We start from the raw sequence: 12,299 nt of genomic DNA on the forward strand, positions 1-12,299 counted from the left end.
ATGTACAATTTTGCCATGTGTATATTACAAGTGTGGCAAGTAAATTAACAACTCATAATGTACTTTTATTACGTGAGTTTTTGTGGTCGGAAAGACTACAATTTTGAGTTTCTTATACGTGCCCGGCAGTAAACAACACCAAGAATACCCTCCTTTGAGTGTGTGTGCTCTTTCTATGTCTATGACTGCCTGACGCCGCCATAGAAACAGAGAAGGTCCTCCGTACGAGGGATTCAGCGGCCCGGTCCAGAGGTGGTGGGCGGGGCCGCGCTATTTCACGCAGGGCTGCTCGTCCGTGATTCGACTAAGACCCACTCGATAACAGAAAGCGGCGGAGGGATTGGAGAATACGAAGCTCCTCCCAGGGGCACGTGCTGTCACACTCAGAGGACTCCTCCCCCGTCTCGGGGTTGTAGCTCTGCGGTGACATTCCAGGGAGACGCCCGGGGGATGGGCAGAGGGCGGCGCGAGAGCTTGAGCTTCCGGACCCCGGGAACCGAAGATGAGTCTGAAGCAGGGAGGGACCGACAGTTGCACTCAGACGCAGAGAGGTAAGGTTTTCCTACCGGCATGTAAAATCCAGCACCTTCCCAACGTCAGGCACCTCACACCTTGTAACTCGACATCAGCATCTACTTCCCACACCTTCTTCCCTGACCTCAGCCACCATGCATTTCCTCTCGAGACATAGGATTTCAGGTATCTTTCATCCTTTTCACCAACATTACTAACAAGGTAACCTGGTCCATGACATCCTCTAATCGACACCTGCTGCCATCTCTCCCTGGCCCCGTCTGGTCCCATCGCCAGCATCAGCCACTCGACAGGCAACTTCAGCCTCTCTCCCGATCCCAACCTTCTCGCTTTTACTTCTGTTTTCTGACTTCTGCCCAAGCATCAACATGCCAACGTTATGAGTGCATCGAATGAGCCTGTTTACCAGTGTCTTCCTCAAATGAACAGTTCATCAATACAGCTCTAGATCACTTGCTTCTTGGCACATAATTCCTTATAACATTCAGATATTCACCTTGTCATCATCAGCTTTGCACGAACTGATACCCTTCATCAGAACAGCAGGAGTTCCACCTCTTCATCAGTGAGTCAGTAACTAGGTTGTGTAATTGATTAGGTATTTTGTTCGTTCGTTAATCTTTATTTCGGCAATTTTGCCATAAAAGATACAGCATAAAATCAATACAGATGAAAAATCAGACATCCCTGCTACATCAATAGCCAGGTAGCACACAGGTACAGGCTAGTGGCTCTCAAAGACAAGGCCCCAATACACAACAATCTATACAGTTAAAAACAGTCGGATGATTCAGAACTAGTTAATTATTTAACAACAATCTATAATATTATGAAATATAAAAAGAATAGAAGCGATTTAACACTAACAGCTAAAAATCTTGCATAAAATGACATAATACATAAACATTTGTTACACTAACTGGTGCATGGTCTGAATCAAGATTGGAGTCCCCAAGGAAATAAAAACATTCTCTTGTGCCATGCTGCTTCGAGAAATGTGGCCACTGCAAAGACAGTTGCACTTGAGAGGTCAGTCTTAAGTATTCTGAAGACCTCGGAGCAGTTAGCAAACCCTAGATTTTTACAAAGTGGAATTATCCAAAACCTTCTAGCAGCAATGTAGGCAGGGCAAAAGAAAACTAAATGCAATTCATCTTCTAGCCTACAATTGCAGCCGGGACAATTTTACAGGGAGTGCTGTTTCCATTTACTGGTGAAGGCACTTAGCGGAAGAGTGCCATACTGCCATTGCAGGTATAATTTCCTGGCAAGATTCGGGAAAATGTCATCTAGAACAATCTCAAACTTGTAGCAATCTTTGACCCAGAGGAAGATGTTAGTTATGGAATCTGGGCATGTACCCTGTGTGTGGGATGCAAGATTGCATGCGTGGAAAGTTGCCACCAGATGTTTGCGAGATAGTCCCTGACATGCCGATTCAGCATCACTCCACAGGGTCGGAAGACCTAGCCGGGCAAATTCAGTTTTTAGATATTTAAACCACGGGATGTTCTCTATAGTAGGAAGAGCAAGAATTTCCTGCAGTTCCTGCCTATAGTTGGCTAACTCGGGAGTGGACCATAATCTTCGCCAGAAAGTTAAGGGCTTTACACCCAGTACTTCGTCCAGAGGTTTCAAACCCAGATCCAACCTAAGGGGCAAAAGGGGGGTGCTAGCCGGTATCTTTAGGAGTTGTCTGAGAAACTTATTTTCAGCAGTGACTAGATCTTTTTTGCACACATGGCCCCAGAGTTCACTACCATAAAGAATCGCACCTCTGGCCTGGGGGCCTATCAGTTAACAGATGATTTATTAGAATTAACTAGCCTGATTATTGCCCCTGCTATTTGAGCTAGTTTGAGCTGGGACTTAGCTTGATGATCGCCCCATTCCAATTTGTCGTTCATGGTCACACCCAGATACTCAAACGTGTAGACTCTTTCTAACCTGTTCTGGTCTGTAGAGGGGTTAGGGCGTGTTTTTTTGGGGGGGTTAAAAATCATATACTTGGTTTTGAGAGCATTAATTTCGAGACCATGCTCTCCACAGAATGCCTCAAAACCCTCCAAGATACGCTGAATCCCCATTGGGGATTTCGATAGCAGCTGGGTGTCGTCTGCAAACATAATTGCGGGGACCCTGCTGCCGCCGAGCCTTGGTGCGTCTGTGTTGGGGACCTTATTTAGGTGATCGATTAACCCGTTGACAAAGAGGCAAAACAGGGTGGGTGCTAGGACACATCCCTGCCTTACCCCTCTGCCAACGGGAAATCTTTTTGAGAGGCTGCCCATCCTCCAGCACCTAACCTGTGCATAGTTGTGTGTGTGTGCAAACGAACAATAATATCTAAAAGATCGGGGGGGATACCCAGGTTGGAGAGTACCGTCCATAGTTTACTCCGCGGAACCAAATCGAAGGCTGCACGGAGGTCAACAAAGACGGTGTAGAGCGTACCTCCCTCCACCCACACCGTCTTCCAAAAGAGGAGGGCCAAACGAAAAATTTGGTCCGTAGTTGAAACCTTACTCCTGAACCCAGCCTGGAACGTACTTAGGATTGAATGGTCTATCATCCATTCCTGCAGGCGGTCAAGTATCAGCCTCGCGAAGACTTTTTGTGAAACGTCGATGAGGCTGATCGGCCTGTAATTGGCTGGGAGCAGAGGAGAGCCCTTCTTAAAGATAGGGACAATCTCTACCCCCAGCCAAGTACTAGGGACCGCCATTCCCCCAAGGATTGCATTAAAAACTTCCAGTAGGTAGGGGGACCAAACCCTGGGTTGATGCTTAAATAGATCTCCCGGGATTTTATCTAACCCGGGAGCTTTACCTGATGGCAGCTTGGATATTACATTAAGAACCTCCCCCAGCGAAAATTGCATTGCCTCGGCACCCTCCATAGTGTTAGAGTGCGCAGTTGGCTCACCAGAAAATGGGAGGTGATCAATCGGTACCCCATCATGGAGCTTAGCCAAACCAGGGATAACCTCTTCATAAAGGCTGCGAAAATGGTCCTCCCACACCCCAGCTGCTATATTGGCCTCCATAGCTGGAGTCTGCTCGGCAGACCCTGTTTTCACTATCTGCCAGAATTTACGAGCATCTCTGATCTGGAGAGAGGCCAGCATGTTTTCCCAGTTGGAATGGTCCCATTCCACCTTTGCATGGTGGATTACTTGCTTCAATTTCGCCCTCCTAATCTTGATTAGCCCTGTGTCCCTAGGGTGCTTCAATACAGCGAGGAGGTCAGCCTTTGCCCTTCTACAAGCTGAGTTGAACCAGGAAGCTCTTTGCCCCTGCGGGGCCCTTTCCGAGCAATTGGATTTAGAAGTTCCGCAAGGGTGTCCACCAGCTCCGTGTGGAGGGTGCCCAACTTGGGAAACAATTCTGCTGGAGAGGATTGAGAAATAAGGGCCCGACACGTTCGAATGTGGGGAGGATCCGTGCATAGAGCTCGGAAATGTGGGCGGGATTGTCCAGGAGCTTGGCCCACCTCACTCTGCGCCTGTCATTAGTTAAAATTAGTTTTGGATCCAGAGATGCCTCTGCCGGCTGATCACCCGTGGGACCACCGGGCGAGACCAACGAAAGAATTGGCGCATTGTGATCACTGTCAGTTCTTTGCACTACCGAAAAGTCAGAAACCTGGTTCCAGTCAGATGTCTGAACAAGGATATAGTCCAGGTGAGATTCCTGCCCTGGTTTATTAAAGGTGGGTTTCGAAGGAATGTCACCCTTAGTTCGGCCATTACAAGCCCTCAGGGAATTACTGAGGGTGAGTGCCAAGATTTGGGTTGCTAAGGGTGACCATGGCTTTGCTGGGGGGCCCTCTAATTGCGGAATTCCCCACTGGTCATCCTCCTCCAGAAGTGCTCCCTCCAGAGTTAAGGTTAGCGGCTCATACTGACAGTTGAAATCACCCCCCAGGAGGTTCCTAGCACCCTGAGGTATTGTGGGCAGAAATAGAGAAAGCTCGTCGAAGGTGGGTGAGGGCTTCGTTATTCCCATCAGTCTGGAATACACATTTATCAGCGCGAGTTGAGTATTGTTTGGCCATTCCAACAACACGCACTGAACATCCAGAGAGTTAGTTTTAAGGACCCTAGCCTTACATCCCAAATGGGATACCACCCATATGCAGAGACCCCCCGAAGGCCGTCCCTTCCCCTCCCACTTAGCTGGAATTAAGAAGGCTGCATAGCTGGATCGCCATTTATCCTCCCTTGCCCATGTCTCCTGGAACAGGCATACTTCCTCTGTGTCGTTGAAAGACCCCCACTCAGGGGAGTCTAGTTTGCCCTGAAGTCCCGCCAAATTCCAGGAGAGAATGGACAAGCAAGATATATGCTCATTAAGATTGATACCTGGGAAATCATGCGTGGTAGCAGCAGTGGTGTCCATCAGCTCGTTGGGAGGTTCAATAGATTGGGGTTCCGCACAGGTAACACCCTCAGCGGGGGGAGAAGGGAGACAATATGAGGTTCCCCGTGTAGATCTAGTTGCCATATTTGGGCCCCGGGGCAAGGATGACTATTTTTGTGTTATAACTACTTTGGGACTCTCATAATCTGTGTCTTCAGGGCCAATGGCGTTTGGTTGGCCACCCGTGCCCTGTTTAGACTGTAATCTTCAATCACAATCGTCCATACCTGTGAACACATCAAACCTATTTACTGTCTCCAGGGGTGTAAAGGGTCTCGGGTGATCCATTCTCCTGTTGGTATTTCTATTAAACCTAGGAGGTACAATGTTCCACCCAAAGGGATCAACAACAGGTGAAGGGTATAGTACATGTGACAAGTGCCTGGTGTTGTACGGTATTGAAGGGTTAGTCTGGATGAGTGCCTGACCACCGGTATAGATGGGGGGAACACTAGGGATCTGGGGTAGAAATGGGTCAAGGGACGAGGGACGATGCAATTGTTTCCACTACCTAGAGGCCAGTTTAGTATATAGTTGACCGCTTGTTGTTCTCTGAAATTTACAGCAACTAAGTCTCCCTCGATGTCTTTGACCCTGCTACCCAGCCAAGGGAGTCGCCGAACGTGCACGATCTCACCGTTGATGTTGTGTGTGAGTGGTCTGAATTGGCTGAGCCAGTGCATAATTTTATTTTTCAGCTGGGGGAACCCTTCCCTCTTGTTATCTGGCAATGTAGGGACCCCCGTCAGAACAACCTCGAAGGGGACAGCTTTAGGGGGTAGTTCTGCTTGGGGCCCTTTGTGCGTTGGTGCCCTGGCATGTCTAGTGCTTCCCCACTCCTCCCGTGTGTTTCCTACAGATACTTTTTCAGGTCCCCTCGAAACTTCGCTAGCTGCATTTATAACTGGTTTGTTTACCTGCTTAGGGGGTAGAGCCCTCTGCTGCTTGGGGTTTGTGAATTTAGTAGGTTGGGATGTAACCTTTGGGACATTGGGAGGACGCGATGTCACCAAGGCTGTGGGTGGCACAGCCCCACTCACCAGTGCCTTGGTTGGTCCATCGTTATTACAAATTGCAGACTCAATATCCTCAAGCCTTTTCTCGACCCTCTTCAGCCTCTCTATTATGGGTAGGATAAAAGACCTTATTAGGTGTTCCATACTATCCAGTGAGACGTCAGAAGGTACTTCCTTTAGCAGGGAGTCAGCAGGGATAACAGTTGGAACAGTAGTGATCGCAGCCTTTGCAATTGGTGCCAATGGTAGGGGAAGTGCAGAGTTTAACATATTAACTGGTGCGGCCACTGGAGCCGGGGCAATTCTGGTGCTATACTTTGAAGGTTTGCCAAAGTCGGAATGACTGATCTTGGGCTTTTGCTGTTTCCTCTCCCCCCCCACCCCCCCCCTCCTTCCATCTTCTTTTGCTTGGAGGTGGACCATGGACCTTGGCAGGCACCGGTTTTCTCGGCTTGTTTTGAGCAGGTTTGCCCCGGACGGGGGTCTGGGTGGTCGGGTCGACATCTATGCTAATGGGACTGGGAAGAAGAGTATCACTTATAGGCTGGTCAGTGAGGACCAGGGGTGTGGGAGTGCAGTCTCGTAACAGGAGTGGGACACTCTCTAGGGATAGAAGCTCTTCATTGCTACCAGTACATCCTACACTGGGGGAAAGGGCGTGGAGCGGGAGGTCTGTGGGAGCCCTGTTTTTCATGCATTCGACAGAGCGACGGCGCTCTGCCCGAGAATTTTCCCTGTCTAGGACAGTGGGGACCCTTGTAAAATAATTGTCAAGTGTACCATTATTCTTACCCCAGTCTTTTCTGGGAAAGCTTTGTCGGGACTCGGGCCATAACAGACAAGTACACCTACTGTTCAGGTCAGTAAATGAGGTGAAAGAGCGTAGGCCCAGCCCGGCCTCACTCAGCCTCTGAGGGCCTAAGAGGGCCCGCCCTTTGCCCGGGCTTAGCCCCGCGCTTCGGCCCACGCGCGTCCCTCGTGCGCGTGGCCCAGCCCAGCTGTGTAGGGTGAGGAGGTGGGGGCGGGAAGAGGACCAGCTGTGGCAGGATGATGGCCGCACTGCCCGCTGGTCCTCGCAGTCCCGCAGAGGTCCGGTGTTCAAATCCGCTAGCCCACAAGAGTCTCCTCTGGCGAGCGGCTCCCTCAGAGCGGGGGCCGCGAGAGGTGGGGGCGAGTTCAGGGAACAGGAGCAAGAACACCGCACTCCCGCAAATGGAGCACTGCAGCAACCCTCAGGACAGAGCAAAAGATCCAACGACGCTCACTCCCCTCGGTGAATTAGAAGAGCCGGGAGGTGGGGGCGGGAAGAGGACCAGCTGTGGCAGGTTGATGGCCGCACTGCCCGCTGGTCCTCGCAGTCCCGCAGAGGTCCGGTGTTCAAATCCGCTAGCCCACAAGAGTCTCCTCTGGCGAGCGGCTCCCGCAGAGCGGGGGCCACGAGAGGTGGGGGCGAGTTCAGGGAACAGGAGCAAGAACACAGCACTCCCGCAAATGGAGCACTGCAGCAACCCTCAGGACAGAGCAAAAGATCCAATGACGCTCACTCCCCTCGGGGAATAAGTAGAGCCGGGAGGTGGGGGCGGGCAGAGGACCAGCTGTGGCAGGTTGATGGCCGCACTGCCCGCTGGTCCTCGCAGTCCCGCAGAGGTCCGGTGTTCAAATCCGCTAGCCCACAAGAGTCTCCTCTGGCGAGCGGCTCCCACAGAGCGGGGGCCGCGAGAGGTGGGGGCGAGTTCAGGGAACAGGAGCAAGAACACCGCACTCCCGCAAATGGAGCACTGCAGCAACCCTCAGGACAGAGCAAAAGATCCAACGACGCTCACTCCCCTCGGTGAATTAGAAGAGCCGGGAGGTGGGGGCGGGAAGAGGACCAGCTGTGGCAGGTTGATGGCCGCACTGCCCGCTGGTCCTCGCAGTCCCGCAGAGGTCCGGTGTTCAAATCCGCTAGCCCACAAGAGTCTCCTCTGGCGAGCGGCACCCGCGGAGCGGGGGCCGCGAGAGGTGGGGGTGAGTTCAGGGAACAGGAGCAAGAACACAGCACTCCCGCAAATGGAGCACTGCAGCAACCCTCAGGACAGAGCAAAAGATCCAACGACGCTCACTCCCCTCGGTGAATTAGAAGAGCCGGGAGGTGGGGGCGGGAAGAGGACCAGCTGTGGCAGGTTGATGGCCGCACTGCCCGCTGGTCCTCGCAGTCCCGCAGAGGTCCGGTGTTCAAATCCGCTAGCCCACAAGAGTCTCCTCTGGCGAGCGGCACCCGCGGAGCGGGGGCCGCGAGAGGTGGGGGTGAGTTCAGGGAACAGGAGCAAGAACACAGCACTCCCGCAAATGGAGCACTGCATCAACCCTCAGGACAGAGCATAAGATTAGGTATTTGTTTTCCGACATCCGCTCAACAACACCTTATCAAAAACATCTAACATTTATTGTATTGTATTGGAGCATTGATCTAGTGCTTACCTACCCTATGTGAGGCACAGAAGATTTTGCCAACGTGGGCAGCAAGTTGGGCCTTGTAGGGTGTGTGGTTGTGAGTTGTCTTTGTTTTTTGATCCTATGTGGGAAGTGGTTCCAAGACAGGCGATTATTGTGTTATGGGGTCCAGAGTTTAGCAGGGTGTTAATTCAGAGGTGTGTGAGTTAAAGGCGTAGTTTATGGTTTTCATCAAGCAACCGGCTTTGAGACGCTCTGCAGGTCCATTTATGGTATTTGTTATGATCATAGTGTACTTAACAGGTTACTACATTGGGCTGTCCAGCCTGATCTACGACCTAGTGGAACTTCACAAAAAGCCAGGTGTTCAGTTTCTAGCGGAATTCAAGAAGTGAGGGGCAGGCTCTTATGTGTAGCAACAGGTCATTCCACACTTTAAGAGTGATGTAGAAGAAGGCTCGTCGACTTGATCAGCTTTTCCACATGTATTGTAATAGCGCAAGTATGAGTCAGGACAAGTGGAGGTGTGTGAAAGCAGATGCAATTATTGAGGTATGGTGGGTCAGTGTTATGTAGTGCCTTGAAAGTGTGAGTGAGGAATTTGACTTGTGCTAGTTTGTGAATGGGGAGCTCCTTCAAGTGTGGTGTGGTGTGATGTCAGTGTGGCATGAGAGATTGAGAGTTATTGTGGCTGCCAATTTGAGCACGGTCTGCAGCCTTCTGATGAGTTTTATCTTGACAAAAGGAACAAATGAAGGACGGAATGCTAAACAATGCCAACATTCACGCCCAGTCACAAAGATCTGGGTTTAATCTATCGGTCTTTTGCTAACCACGCCACCCCAGTTTGGACCCATCCATATGCAAATTAGTCTTGACCCTGTCCCTCATGGGAACAGTCCAGCCTGAACTGCCAACCTAGTTCCTCCCTGGACCGGAACAAGCAACCTGAGACCAGTTTCTGGGCACCACCCCTCCTCAGCCAGGCTAGCTTGAATCCAGTTTTATGTTGATCCAGGCATAGAAGCTGTTCTGTAGTCCACCTTGCCTGTGACCAGGGCGTGCATGACAGTTTTCTGGGTACCTATTTGGAACTATTTGAAAATCTTCCTCCGCATCTTCAGGGAATGGAAGCATAAAATGGTGATGGCATTGATTTGGGTGGTCATGTTGAGTTCGCTGTCAGTGATGATCCTGAGGTTTTTGGCATGGGTTGTGGGGTTGGGTGTCGGTCCTAGCTCTGTTGGCCACCAGATGTAGCCCAATGGTGAAGTGGTCTTACAGAAGATCACAATTTCTGTTTTGTTAGTGTTCTGCTTTAGAAAACTGATCTCTAGCCAGAGGGTGTTTTTTTTTACCGAGGCAGTGAACTTGATCGTGGTGCTGGTTGTGTTCCATGTCAGAGAGGGGGAATGAGTTGTATGTCCTCTGCATAGAGGAGGATGTTGATGTCCGAATGGATAATGCTGGCTACAGGGATCATGTACTTGTTGAAGAGGGTTGGGCTCAGGGAGGATCCTTGCAGGACTCCGCAGATGAATTTGCAGGCGTCCAAGGTTACACAGCCAGGCTGACTGATTGGTTCCCTCCAGTCCGGAATGAGCAGATATATTTGAGTGCGTTTCCTGGGATTTCAATTGGTTGAGTATGAGAGACTGCGTCAAAAGCTGCAGAGAGTTCCCAGAGGATGAGGGTCACTGTGTCTCCTCTGTCCACAGTTATGCAGATGTTTTCCGTTGCGGCAATGAGAGCAGATTCTGTGCTGTGGATGGGTCTCAAACCAGACCTGAGTGGTTGTTGAAGTATTTGGTGATGTGTCTGTTAATGATTCTCTATAAGACCTTGACCAGAAATGGTAGCAGGAAGATTTGTCTGTAGTTGGCAAGCGTTGAAGGGTCCTCAGAGGTTTCCTTCAGCTATGGGAGGACACCTGTGTGTTTCCAAGCGTCTGGGGAGGTTGCAAAAGATGGGAAGGCATTCAGATTGGATGTGAGCATGGCGCTGATTGGTTGCAACCCTCTTGAGTAGGCTTGGTGGTGACACAGGTTCCCTGAGGGGATGAACTTCATGGTGGTGGTGGTTTCTTCTGGAATGACGACAGGCCATATGATTAGTGTTGGTTCTTTTGTTAATATTGGAAGGTTTTTAGTGAGATCTGTCGGGTCCTGGTTGCGGGTTGAAGTTGCTGTAAATGGTGGTGATTTTGTTGCTGAAGAATTGAGCGAAATAGCAGCAGAGACATTATGGGGGAGTTCAAGGCGGCTGATGGCGAGTTGAAATCTTTTACAGTGGTGAAGATGTCTTTGCTTCTGTTGGTCGCTGGCATCAAATCTATACGCCAGCGTGGGATGTTTGGTGGTTTGGGTCACTTGGTGGTAGTGTCTTAGGATGGATTAGAACGTGCTTCTGTGTGCATTGTCCTGGCCCATTCTCCATTTACACACCCGTTGTTTTATAGTGGCATTTCATCAGTTTGAGTTCTTTTGTGTCCCAGCTGACCTCCGGTCTGGTTCATGTTGTATTGCTGTGTTAGAGGCTGGCCAGGGAGTTAGTGCAGATGATTCAATTGTTCAAATTTTTGTTGGCTTTTGGGAGACTGTTTCTGTGTGTGGGTGTTGAGAACTGTGTTCCAGTCCTTGTCAGTGATCCTGTTCCAGTTTTGACAGGCTGGTCTGGTGGCGATGCATATGCATTGGCCGGGGATGGTGAACTTGACGAGGACATGGTCTGTCCAGGGGACTGCTGCGGGCTTGTCGACTCAGATGTTGGTAAAGTTGCTGAAAATGTGGTTCTGTAGATGACGTGGGCATGTCTCTTTACTCATTGGGTGAGACCCAGTCTTCCAAGTTCTTTAGTCAGTGCTCTTGAGTTGCGTTCAGCGTGGTCTTCCAGGTGCAAGTTCAGGTCTCATAGTAGGATGTAATTGCTAGCACCAAGGACGAGAGGTGCAAGAGTCTGTGATGGTGAAATTGCTACGCAGTACTGGTGATCTGTAGATGAGTCTCCTTAGGGAGAAGGTGTCTGTGATGTGGAGGTTGAACGACTGGTGTTCCATGTTGGAAGATGACGTGTCCCTGGATATGGTGTAGCTGAAGGTGTTCTTGTGGATGATGGTGATTCTGCCTCCAGGCTTGTGAAGTCTGTCTTGCCTGGCAGTCTTGTAGCTGGGGTTAGGGGTGGGGATTGGGTGATGTCTGGTGCGGCCTGAGGGTTAAGCCAGGTTTCCACGAGGAAATGTATGCCAGGGGCATTGCCATGCAGCAGGTCCCAGATCCCTGTGGTGTGTTTGGTGGGTGAGTGGGTGTTGAGCATGCAAGTGTTGTGTGGGTGGTTGCAGGACTGTCTGAGTGTCAGAGTGGGGTGTTTGGTGCTTTCAGTGTAGTGACTTTGGGTGTGGGTAGGTTCATGAAAGCTTGCAGCATGCGCAGGAGAATGATCCTTTGGCGTTGTGTGGAGCAGCGGCCAGGGTTGAGGGTGTGGATGGTTGCATCGTGGTAGTGACGGGAGAGGAAAAGAACCAGGGTTCTCACTCTGGGAGTAGATGAACTTTCCTTTTGTGCACCAGTGGTTAACCTACAACACGTCCACACTGTGGCATCTTTTAAGTAAGTCCTAGAGATGAGATGAGAGGAGAGATGTCACTTCCTATGCTGATGGACGCTGGTAAATCCAGTGATGTCACTCCCGTGCAGATGGAGGATGGAAATGGGTTCTCTAGCTTGGCTTTTTCGTTTTAAAGATGGTTTTGACGGGAAAGTATCACAGGGTTGTTGATTGTAGCTATATTGAAAACAACCATGTTTTCAATTGTTTTCTGAAGTGTATATGCTCCTGAATGCTTTAGTATGCAGTGAGAAAGCAGTGCCTCCTATGTATTTCTTACAGTAAACTGGTA

General features: G+C 50.3%; 1 protein-coding gene across 1 annotated transcript in view; it reads left to right on the plus strand.

Moving 5' to 3' along the window:
• Positions 1-385: 385 nt before the first annotated feature.
• The window catches only part of GFOD2 (Gfo/Idh/MocA-like oxidoreductase domain containing 2), a 178,493-nt gene continuing 166,579 nt past the window's right edge, over positions 386-12,299 (plus strand). Inside the window, exon 1 of the mRNA XM_086945264.1 lies at positions 386-551. The gene's annotated coding sequence lies outside the window, so the exon portion shown is untranslated. The remainder of the gene's footprint in view (positions 552-12,299) is intronic.

Source organism: Lissotriton vulgaris, chromosome 12, assembly GCF_964263255.1.
Source record: "Lissotriton vulgaris chromosome 12, aLisVul1.2, whole genome shotgun sequence".
NCBI lineage: Eukaryota > Metazoa > Chordata > Amphibia > Caudata > Salamandridae > Lissotriton > Lissotriton vulgaris.